This window comes from Hyaena hyaena, unplaced genomic scaffold, assembly GCF_003009895.1.
Source record: "Hyaena hyaena isolate Hyena2069 unplaced genomic scaffold, ASM300989v1 scaffold_227, whole genome shotgun sequence".
In the NCBI taxonomy this organism is placed as follows: Eukaryota; Metazoa; Chordata; class Mammalia; order Carnivora; family Hyaenidae; genus Hyaena; species Hyaena hyaena.
The window spans coordinates 1,998,700-2,008,269 of record NW_024080859.1 but is presented as its reverse complement, the minus strand read 5'-3'; positions in this window follow the sequence as shown (position 1 = coordinate 2,008,269).

The following is a 9,570-nucleotide window of genomic DNA, read 5'->3' as shown; positions in this document are numbered from 1 at the left end:
AATACTTCCACACGTAAATTTATTCACAATCCATGACAAGTGCGCCAAAAGGCAGGCCCTTGTTGAGAACACAACGTGGGGGGAGGGGGGGTCAGGGAGAGCTTCTCTGATGCTGAAGTGAGGGTACAAGTTGAGTGGCAACAGGGAGAGAAGAGCCTGTCAGGTGGGAGGAACAGCATCTGCAAACGTCCCCAGGTGAGGGAGAGAGTGGGGTGCTCGAGGAACACCACCAGGGAGGCTGGATCTGGAGGCGGGGTGCAGACTGGAGGGAGGTCGGGCAGGGGCCAACTGCCCAGAAACTGCAGGCCCATCTCAGTTCAGGTCTTATGCTGAAGGCAATAGGGAGCTATAGAAAGTGTGTGAGCAGGGGCAGCACAGGATCTGGTCAGATATGAGCTGGCAGGCAGGTGGCTTGGAAGGGGGGGAAACTGGGGACTGGAAACCTGGGGAGGAGGGAGACTGAGGTCCGGGTGGGACAGGAGGGGGTACTACCTAGCCACAGGAGCTGAGGTGAGGGAGGAGTTAAGGGTGGTTCCCCAGTCTTTGGCTGGGGGAACAGGTGATGGTGTAGTCCCTGATATGATGATATAGAAGATGGGGCAGTGACGAGGTCTACAATAACTGTATTAATTCATCAAATATTTATTGAGCATCTGCTGTGAGCCAGGTGGTATTTGAGCCCTTCCATAATTGACCTTTGTTGGGGGTGGGGGGAGGTTAATAGATGACGAACAATAAATGAGCAAATAAGTAAATTCACACAGGGCCTTGGAGGATTTTTACTTTGCTGTGACAGACATGGGGAGCTATGGGAGGGTTCTGAGCAGAGCAACAGATTTGTCATTTGGTCTTTCTAGTGTTCCTTTGGCTGCTCTGTGGGAAAGCAAGGGTGAGGCTAGGGAGACCAGCTGGGGTGACTACATTGGCCCATGTGGGAGAGAAGTGGTAAGTGCACTGGAAAAATTGGATATGTGTGTGTATATGTGTGGGTGTTCAGTAATTCGGGGTGGAGGGAAGGAGGTTCTAAGGTGGTGAGCAAAGCCCTCACTGAGAAGGGGTCATTTCAACAAAGACTTTAGGTGGGGGAGAGCAGGAGCCATGTGGATATTTAGGGAAAGAGTGTTTGAGGCAGAGAGAACACAGCGCATAAAAATCCTGAGGTAGGAACAAGCTTGGGGTGTTTAGGGGACATTGAGGAGAACAGTGTGGCTAGAGGGGGGACATGGAAGGGAATGAAGTCAGGGAGGGGATAGGAGCAGGTCACACAGGGCCTTGGGGTCCACTGACTGTGACTGTGACAGAAATAAGGAGCCATGGAGGGTTCTGGGCAGAGGAGGGACAAGATTTGTCATATAATCTTTGTCTGCTATGTAGTGTGAGGCAAGGATGGGACTAGGGAGATAGGACGGGGTGACCAGATGTGTCCAGGTGAGTGATGACAGTGGCTCCAAGCAAGCTGTGGGCTGTGAGTGAAGGCAGGTGCTTGGATTCTGATGAGGGCTGATTGCTTTATGAAGGTGGTGCTGGCAGATTTGCTAATGCCTTGAACGGAGGATTCAGGAGAAAGGGAGGACACTAGATGTGGGTCTGAACATCTGGAAAGATAAAAGTGCCACCTCGAGATGGAGAATGCTTAATAGAGGAGGGTTTTTCTGCAGGGGTGGGTGAGGGCTGAGATCAGCATATCAGCTGGGGCCAGGTGGATTTGGAGAATGTCAAGGGGGCAGCTGCAAAGGCAGGTCTTGAATTCGGGAGCGAGTTCTGGGCTGGTATACATTTGGGAAACCTCAGCACACAGCTGGTGTTTCAAAAGCCCCAAGACTGGCGAGATCCCCGTGTGTGTGTGTGTGTGTGTGTGTGTGTGTGTAAGAAGGAGTGGTTTAAGGACCAATCCCCTGGGGGGGCTCCAAAGTTGATATAACAATAATGAGATTGAAAGTTGAGTGCTTCCTGTGTGTCCTTCCCAAATACTGGCACTTAATTCTCACGAGTACTGTTATTATCTCGTTTAATGGAAGTGGAAACTGATTTCCCCAGAGTGAGATGGTTCACCCAAGGTCCGATGACGATGTTCTCATATTGTGGCCTCGACGGGGTGGCTTACCCCTGAGGCTTTAGTGCGGGTCTGGGTCCCCAGCCTCGCTTTGCCTATAAGGGGGTGGTGGCAGGCGTGGGTGGTGCGTGGTGGGGGTGGGGGGCGTGGAGAGAAGTCAAAGCTGGAAGGTGGGATGCAGGCGACGACTGCGGCGTGTGTCCTGGGGTGCCCCCAGGTGGCGTCTGCTGGGATTGTCGGCCAGAATCCCCAGTTCGAGGCCACTCATCCTCCAGCAAAAAAACTTGGTCTTTGGGAGACGACATGTCGTGGGTTTAAAACCCGGCGCTGCCCCTTCCTCGCGGTGGCCTTGGGCACGTGACTGCCCCTTTCTGCACCTCGGTTCTCCTTTGCCGTGTGGGTTTTTCACCCATCATGCTTCTCATGCACATTGACTTTCCGCTAAGGTCGGTGGTGGTGACTGAATGAGGGAGGGAGGAGGGGAGGCATGGGGCTCGTGGGTCTCCGGGACCCGCTGAATCTGCGTGTCCGATTCTCCAAACACGCCCAGGCCCGGGCCAGTAGCCGGTGGTGTGTCTCCTTCTCCTGAGTGTGTCGGAGGCTCCCTCTGCTGGACGGTTCGGGGACAACAAGCTTTACGGCGTCTCGTCTCCTCCATTAGTTCAAAGTGTGTACGAGTGTGTGTGCACGCGTGCTTGTGCGTGTGACCGTGTCTGTGCATGTGTGTAAGTAGGTGTGTGGGTGTGTGCACGTGAGCGTGTGACCATGTGTGCTCGCGAGTGTGTGTACGTGCACAAGTGTGGGTGCATTGTGGGATTGTGTGTATGTGTGAGAATGTGTGCTTGCACACAGGTGTGCGTTTGTGAGTACACATGTGCGTGTGAGTGCGTGTGTGTGTGAGAGTGTGTGTGGGTGTCCCGGGAGGAGAGGAGGGAGAGCCCCACTCAGCAAACAACTGTAAGTGTCCACATCAGGCCACTGTCCAAACTCCACCCGGTCTCAGCTGTTGGAGCAAGTAGGACATTCTGGAGAAATAATGCCCTTGGCAGTGGCCCAGAGTAATGCCTGGTGGGTGCCTGTTCTCTGCTCCCTCCCCGAGGTCCCCAGAGGGACTGAATCCCAGGTGCCCCAGTGGGAACTTCCTTGATAAACCCCCTTTCCCAGCTGCCTTCCCTTCATCTCACTCCTCCTCACTGCCCTCTGGCAGTTAAATTCTTGTCTCAGAATACAGTTTTTGTACTTGAATCCTTGCTTTAGAGTCTACTTCCAGGGAAACCAAATCCAGACACCCAAGTTGCTCCTCCAATCCCCACAAGCCTATTATTATTGCCGTTCTTACCAAGAAGTAGCCTGAGGCTCAGAGAGGGCAAGTCACTTGCCTGAGGTCACACAGCTGGAGAATGGCAAAAGTGGGCTTTGACCATGGGCCACCTGACCCTGGCACTTGCTCTCCCCGAGAGCTTCCTACTTTATAAGAACTAAGGGAATTAAGGAGGGGGGAGGGATTCACAATCAGTAAGATCCTGAGATGTGTCTAAGAGATACCCAAGCCTCCTGGCTGGTGCTCATGTCCTTGATCTGTCACAGAATAAGAGAAATAATGGCAGACACATACCTGGTACTGACTGTGAGTCAGGCAGTGTTATAAGTACTTTATTCATTTATCTCCTCTCTCTCCAAGTATTACATTGGCTTGAGGTAAAAAAAAAAATTGCAATTGTAGAAACTTAATTACGCTTTTGTTTATGCAACTGTAGAAATTTAAAAGCAAAATTCTTCCACTGCAGCTTCCACTCCCTACTCCCAGCCTAGCAGTTTGGTGTGATTTTTTTTTTTCAGCTTGAAAAAAATTGCAAATGTGAACATTTTCTAATGTACATATAAACATTTTTGTTCACATAACCATTTTAAAAATATCTTTTAAAAAATGTCTGTTTATTTATTGAGAGAAAGAGAGAGAACAAGCAGAGGAGGGGCAGAGAGAGCGGGAGAGAGAGAGAATCCCAACCACTCTCTGCACCATCAATCAACAACCCAATGTGGGGCTCAAACTCACAAACCTTGAGATCATGACCTGAGTCAAAATCAAGAGTCGGTTGCTTAACAGGCTGAGCCACTCAGGAGCCCCAAATCCACCATTTTATTTTCTGTATTTATTAAAAATTTTTAACTGTTTATTTTTGAGAGAGACAAAGTGTGAAGAGGGGAGGGGCAGAGAGAGGGAGACACAAAATTTGAAGTAGGCTCCAGGCTCTGAGCTGTCAGCACAGAGCCCAATGTGGGGCTCGAAACCACAAACCATGAGATCATGACCTGAGCCGAAGTTGATGCTTAACTGAATGAGCCGCCAAGGCACCCCTTGGGCTCCCTCTTAACATGGCAGCTGAATCCAGGAAGGTGTAACCCCAGGCAGCTGGAAGTCTTCTCACAATCTAGACTCGCAAGTCCCCAGTGTCACTGAGGACAGCCTAGGCTCAAGGAGAAGGGAATTCTGCTTCATCTCTGTGTCAGTCAGTGTTCTCCAGAGAAACAGAATAGCATCAATCTATTTGTTTATTGAGAGAAATTTATCCTAAGGCGCTGGCTCAGGAGTCTAGGGGGCCGGAAAGCCTGAAGTCTGTAAGGCGGCAGGCTGCCAGGCTGAAAACTCAGGCAGGGGTCGGCTGTAGTCTCAAGCAGAGTTTCTTAGTTTTTGCTCCTCGGGCCTTTCCACTGCACAAAGCCCATTTGCACTGGAGTGGTGTAATTGACTCCTTTACTTAAAGTCAACTGATCGTAGGTGTTAATTCTATCTACAAAACACCTTTGCAGGGACACCTAATAAATGTTTAGGTAAATAGCTGGGTACTGGGGCCTAGTCTAGCAGATATAATTATCACAATCTCTCAAGGGAAGGGGGTAGTAAAGACCTCACTGCTACCTGTAATCTACCACGTGGGGAGGAGAGGGGGCAAAGCGTCTCTCTCTCTCTCTCTGTCTGAGAGAGGGCGTAAGTGAGTGAGGGGCAGAGAGAGAGAAAGAAAGGGAGAGAGAGGGAGAGAGAGAGAAGCGGGGCTCAGCCGAAGCGAGGCTTGTGCTTACCTGATGTGGGGCTCGAACTCATGAAGCATGAAATCTGACCTGCGCCGAAGACCCTTAACAACTGAGCCACCCAGGCGCCCAACAAATGGTCTCTTTTTATGACATTACACTGTCCGAGGGTCCCTTCTCCAAGTCTCTCTTCTGTGGCTTGGGGTGTTGGTGGTGGCTAGGCTAGTTTTTGTGAGCAATCATCACCCAATAATCAGAGAGGGAGACAGAGAGAGAAGGAAGTGAGGAGAGAATGAGGGGGAGGAGGGAGAGGGGAGAGGGGAGGGGAGGGGAGGGGAGGGGAGGGGAGGGAGAAGAGAGGGGGTAGGGAGGAGGAGGGAAGGGTATCAAGGAGTACAATGTCCATGGGGTGCCTGGGTGGCTCAGTCGGTTAAGCGTCTGACTTTGGCTCAGGTCATGATCTCACGGTTCATGGGTTTGAGCCCCGCATCAGGCTCTGTGCTGACAGCTCGGAGCCTGGAGCCTGGTTCAGATTCTGTGTCTCCCTCTCTCTCTGTCCCTCCCCTGCTCATGCTGTTTCTATCTCTCTCTCAAAAATAAACAAAATATTAAAAAAAAAAAAAAAAGGAGTACAATGCCCATGACAGCACCCTCTGATTGTTCCCAGCTGTGTGCACCCTCTGGGATTTTCCTGTATTTTCCTCTGGGCTTCGTGCCCGTCCTCGCTGGGCTTCAGAAGCCTGTTTCAAGTTCCTGGTTGCGTGGAGTAAAACCTCAGCCCCAGCTTGTGGGCTGAGCTCTGGTTACATTTCCCCCACCATCCTGGGGGCTCCAGCTTCGCTGCTCCTCGCTGCCTCCACCACCAGATCGCAGGCCCTGGCCCTGATCGTCTCCGCAAGAATAAGCCTGTGTAAGAAAGACAGACCTGAGGGCCTCACCCTGTGCTGGCCCTTCACAGTTCTGGCACGGCTTCAGGGAGTGGTTCTCCGGCATGCACTGCTCCTCCCCATCCTTCAGGTTTCTGCTCAAAGGTCACCTCCACAGGGCAGCCCTCCCTGATTGCCCCATCTGAATAGCCCCCTTGGTCACTTGCTAGAATGTCTCACTCTGCTAATTTCCCTCATTACCACCACCATCTGACATGGTCTTGTTTCCTGTTGGGAAACGAGCACCATGATCCAGAGACCTCATCTGTCTCATTCAGCCCAGGTCCTGGGTCCCAGCACTGTGCCTGGTACCGAGTAAATGCCCAAGTACACTTTGTTGTTAAAGAATGAACTGCCTGGGAGGTATAGGTCCACCTCTCCATTTCAGCAAGGAGGGCATGAGGCTCAGAGAAGGCAAGTGACTTGCCCAAGGTCACACAGCCAGTGAGGAGCAGGGCTGGGATCTGAACTCTGTTGGGCCGAATCCAGAACCTGTTCCTTCCCGAAGGCTGAGGAGGGGAGAAGAGACACTCCAGCCACCAGGCAGCCTCCATGCTTGCTCTAGAGGGATCCCAGGCTGACTCCTGGGAGGTGTGTCTTCATGGCGACACAAAAGGAAAACTGCTCATCTGTTCTGTGCACCAACTATGTGCTCCTGCTGTGCCAAGTCCTTTTAGTATCTTGGTGATAAAAGTTACAGCAGCTCAGTGAGGGAGAAAGTATTTGAGACAAGCAGCAAGTCAGAAGGGTAAAGACTCCACTTCTCCTTTCTCCAGTTCCACTGTGATGTGTGGAATCTTCTGGAATTTCTTCACCACATGTGAAACATACGCACGTGCGCACACACGCGCGCAATGCTCTGTGAGGTTTTATCAAGCCCATTTTACAGACGTGAAGACTGAGGCTCAGAGGGCTGACTCACAGAGTGACTGCCAGCTCTGGCCAGACACACACTTGTCCACTGCCTGACTCTGGGTGCGGGTGGAAGGTCCCCCGGAGAAGGACCAGCCTCTGCCTTTCTGTGTGTGGCTCCCCTCCCACCAGTGCTGGCTGGGGGCCAATCCCTAAGCCAGCCTTGTGTCATCTGGCAGCTGAGACATTCCTTGTTGGATGAGAAACCCCGGGGGACGCTCCACCCGCCTGTGCCTCAGAGCAGAAAGTCCCCACCTGAGGCTTCCTGCCTCCCACACTGGGTCTCTTGCTTCCTTTCTGCCTCCTGTCACCCGACCCGGGATGTGAGGGGTCCCGGATGCATGGGTCTTGTCCTTCCACGGCCACAGAGGCTTGTTGGCCTTTGAGTTCTTGGATGTAGTGGAGGGATCTTCAGTAACTACTTCCGGATTGAATATTGAAACAAGTTTTGCCCCCTTGGCTGGCTCCTTGAAGGACACGTAGATTGCACCCACAGTGCGGGTGTCGATGGAATAAGGACATACTCGCTGCTGGGTGTATTACCCCATGACTGTGGGGACCTTTCAACAACACTTCCCACTCCCCCTCTTCATTCAGTATCTGCTCAAAGGTCACCTCCTCCTGGAAGCCCTCATGTCATAATCACTGTCTGATACATTCTTGATCACTTGTTCAATCGAACAAGATATCAACTGTCTCCCCACTAGATATGGACCCCTTCACGGCAGGGACGGGGTCTGCTGTGCTCACTGCTGCATCCCTAGCATCTAGAATAGTGCCCAGCACGCAGTAGGTGTTCAATAAACACACAGCCCTGGCAATGATGGATTTTTTTCCTTGTCTGACAAATGAAAAAAGTGAGGACAGACTGGATACATTTCCTAGGAGGTGCGTTGCTGAGCCTGTGGCTTGGGCCTCTTGAAAGAGTACTTCTCAAGCTTTGAGGTGCACACGAATTTCTGGAGATCTGGTGAAACCACGAATTCTGATTCAGCTGGCCTCCCAATGATCTACTGCTGTATAACAAACAGCCCCCCAAACTCGGTAGCTTAAAGCAAAGGACCACTTTATTTTCTCTTGTGACGCTGAAACGTGCGAACGGCCCCTTCGCGTGGCTGGCAGTTGATGCTAGCGGCTTGCTGGGAAATCGGCTGGGGCTGTTGATCGGAGATACGTAAGAGTGAGGTCCTTCCAAGCAGCTTCGACTTCCTTACACAGCAGCCTTGTTCTGAGGGGGTGTGTTCTTTTTTTTTAAAATTTTTAAAATGTTTTATTTATTTCTGAGAGAGAGAGAGAGGCAGCGTGAGCAGGGGAGGGTCAGAGAGAGAGGGAGTCACAGACTGGAACAGGCTCCAGGCTCTGAGCTGGCAGTCAGCACAGAGCCCGACGCGGGGCTCGAACCCACGAACCGTGAGATCATGACTTGAGCCAAAGTCGGACGCTTAACCGACTGAGCCAGCCAGGCGCCCCTGAGGGGGTGTGTTCTAAGAGCGCACGTGGCGAGGGCTGCCGGCCCTGTTTCTGCCCCATAACTGTCAGGGCCCAGCCTCTACCACACGCTACTGGTTAAGTAGTTCCAGGCCGGGGGAGATTCAAGGAGACGGGAAATAAATTCCTCCCCTGGCTGAGGACAATAGCAAAACAATTACAGCCAAGACCTCCGTGGGTCTGGGTTTGGGACTGAGATGCTGCAGATGCAAGATGCTGCTGGTGATGTAATGCTGATGGTCTGAGGACCACGTTTCGAGCGGTCAGTTCGTAGAGCTCATGGCTACAAAAGTCCCTATATCTTCCCTGAGTAGATAACGAGCACCCACTATGTGCCAGGATTCGCCTTCCCCTGTGCTGTCCTACTGAATGGCTTTGCTGTGTGGCTCGCGGGGATTTCGCCGCACATTTCTTTCCTTCTCTTTCCTCCTGCTTCTCCTCAGGCCCATCTGGCCCTGGCCCTGACCCTCCACTGGCTGAACTGTCAGCAGGTGGGTCCACTGCGGCAGAAGAGAAGGGGAATCTAGAACAGCCACCGGCAGCTGGATCTGGTCGGGCTGGAAGGAATGTGTGGGTCAGGGACAGGGAACGGACTTCCCGTCATGGCAGGAGGAATCCGTTCGAATCCTCTTGCTCAGCAGGTCCATCCTTCAGACTCACCCTCACCTCGGAGTCTGACATGGAGACACCTGGCTGGCGGGGGAATTCCTCACTCGGGAATTCAGGACAGGATCCGAACAAGAGAAGTCCTCTCTCAGGCCCTCATCTGACATCCCATTTCCCAGATGGCAAGACTGAGCCCAGACAGGGCCAGGAGGGGGCAGAACTGTGCATGCAGGGTCTCCCAGCTCTGTCTGCCCACCCCCTGCAGCCCCTGTCTGCCCACCTTACCCCGTCGCCTCCAGGCGCCTTCTTCCCACTGGGCCCTTTACCCCCTGAGTCTGAGCAAGTAGCCACCAGTCAGAGTGGCTTCTTTGTTCCTGCTCTCGGCCGTGTTTCTCGTCGCAGCCCAGACCCTGGGCTGCTTGCAGGCAGGACTTGAACTCCTGCCAGGCTGTGCAGCCCGGAGGCCCGAGGCTTCCTGATTCTGCACTTGGAAAGCCGCGTGCCACCTGCCAGCCTCGCATGTGGAGAGGAGCCCAGAGATGTATTGGGAGTAGG